Source organism: Peromyscus californicus, unplaced genomic scaffold (genome assembly GCF_007827085.1).
Source record: "Peromyscus californicus insignis strain IS unplaced genomic scaffold, ASM782708v3 Scaffold_19__1_contigs__length_69161282, whole genome shotgun sequence".
NCBI lineage: Eukaryota > Metazoa > Chordata > Mammalia > Rodentia > Cricetidae > Peromyscus > Peromyscus californicus.
Window position 1 is genome coordinate 39,708,358 of NW_026294491.1, and position 2,734 is coordinate 39,711,091.

Below are 2,734 nucleotides of genomic sequence, written 5' to 3' on the forward strand. Positions count from 1 at the left end.
CTTTTAATTCATAATATAACAAAGTTTAAAAAAATAGTCAAAAGAAGTGATGGTAGAGTTCTTGGCCCCATATGGGACTCCACCACTCCTGGCCAGGGCTCAGGGAACATTGCAGGAACAGAAGCAGCATGCAGAGCAATGGAAGAGAGGGGACTGTAATGCTGACTTCCAGACATGACGTGGCTGTTATAATCTTGAACTCACAGCAGCTAAGATTACCTGCACATGACTGGGCCTGTCATAGAAAGGTAAGACCGGGGCTGGAGAAATGGCTCAGTAGTTAAGAGCCAGCTGCTCTTCGAGAGAGCCAGGGTTCAATTCCCACATGGCAACTCACAACTATCTAAAATTCTTGTTCCAAGGGAATCTGACACCCTTGCACAGACATACATGTGGGTAAAATATCAATGTACATAACATAAAAATAAATAAATTTTGAAAGAAAGAGAGAAAGGAAGAAAGAAAGAAAGAAAGAAAGAAAGAAAGAAAGAAAGAAAGAAAGAAAGAAAGAAAGAAAGAAGAAAAGGTAAGGCCATCACAGGACCTCACCCTACCCTGAAGACTTAAATACAGATAAAAATCAATGGGGAAGGGCATTTTCTCCAGTGGTATAGCCACTGGCAAGATGCTCCTGTAAGAAATTCTAATGAAACTGATTGGGTGACCAAGAAAAGAAAAGAGACATGAAAGTAGAAATGGGACTAATTGGGAAGAGAAATAAGTTAGTAGGAGTGGAGAGGCATGAGATGAGATAAGGGGCATGATGTGGTTTGAATAAGAGTGGCCCGCATAGCCGGGCGGTGGTGGCGCACGCCTTTAATCCCAGCACTCGGGAGGCAGAGCCAGGCGGATCTCTGTGAGTTCGAGGCCAGCCTGGGCTACCAAGTGAGTTCCAGGAAAGGCGCAAAGCTACACAGAGAAACCCTGTCTCGAAAAACCAAAAAAAAAAAAAAAAGAGTGGCCCGCATAGACTAACATATTTGAATTCTTGGTTACTGGAGAGTAGCACTTTTAGAAAGGGTTGGGAGGTATGATCTTGTTGAAGGGAGTGTGTTACTAGGGGTGGGCTTTGAGGTTTCAAAGGCCCAAGCTAGGCTCAATGTCTTTCTCTCTTCCTACTGCCTGCAGACCCAGATGTAGAACTCTCAGCTACTGCCCCTGACAAAATGAAAACAGACTAAACCTCTGAAACTGTTAATAAGCCCTAATTAAATACTTTCTTTTGTAAGAGTTACCGTGGTCATGGTGTCTCTTCGCAGCAATAGAACGCTGGCTGAGACAGGGAGATAAGATAGAAATCCATTAGGTACATGTTTGGATCTGTCATAATGAAGTCATTATTGTGTATAGTTAATATGTGCTAATAAAGCCAGTTTTTAAAAAAGGAGACCATCCCTAGAGAAAGCTATAGGCTAGGTTGAAAGCATGCTGAGTGATGTGCATGTGTCTCAGAAACACAATGGTGTCAGACCAGAATACAGTTTTGATCTATGATCAAATATATCGGACAAAGTATGGATTAAACAGAATTCAGTAGACTTCTCTCCACTACAGATCTTGAATTCTTTACTCACAGGGACAGAAACATGACTATTGCCTCTCTAGTCATGAGACACCTTGAAAGAGCCACCCTAAGAGGGGTTTTCCACAGAGGGTGCACAAAGCATGGTTGTCCTAGATCAAGTCCCAGTGTCCAGGAAGCACGCAAGACTCTGAGACAGCAAAGAAAGAGGAAGGCAGGGGGCACCGTGCTCACTGAGGGATGCGTAGGTCTGGGCAGCGGCAGGCCCAGGTCCATTCCCTCAATTTGGGTCAGAAGGAAGAGCAAACTGGCCTCCCACTGGCTGCCATGCACCTGTGTGTCTTAAACTAATATTAAAGCATCAGGCACATCTGTGAGACCTGGGCTATATGTGAAGCTCTGCCCAGCCCTCTTGCAGATGTATCCAACCTTCCGACATCATTGACACAACATTGCCATCTACAAAGTTCACACTTGAGCATCTTGCCATAAAAAAAAAAAGGAAAGAAAGTCAGAGAGAAACTCATAATATTTTAAGTAAGTTTATTGTCTTGTGTTGGGTCGCTTTCTGGGGGTGCATATGGCCCATGAGCTTTTGGGTTGGACAAGCCTGCAAGATGCCATCTATTTATGTTATCTGCTAGGGAACTGTGCAGGTAAATTAACCAGTGTTCCTTAGGGGTCATCATGACAGTAATACTCCAGGTGGCTGCAGTCACATCACTGGGTCCATGAAGCAGCCAGGTGGCCCCTCTCTCTACCCAAAGCTCTGTTTGGGTCTTTCTCACAGATGACCTGCTGTCATGGACATGTGTGAGCAGCTCAGGTTCAACTGCAGCCACTGGAATCCTTTCCTCTGCCAGTGTGGTCACTGCAGGCACCTGGGGACCTGTGCATCATCAGGGATCCCTACGCAGCCCTGTCTCTGGCTCCCAAACAACCCACAATCCATGCCAGGGATGGACATCAGTGCCTTTAGGGACCATGGGAAATTGCAAAGTGTATGTTCACAATGTCTGGAATTATGTAAAACAGCACTCAATTACAGTCAGTCTGTTCTACTTAAAAAGTGGAAAACAGGGCTAGAGAGATGGTTCAGATGTTAGAAGCACCTCTTGTTCTAGTAGAGGCTCTGGGTTCAACTCCCAGCACCCACATAGTAGCTCACAGTCATCCAGAGCTCCAGTTCCAAGGGGTTAGGTGCTTCCTTCT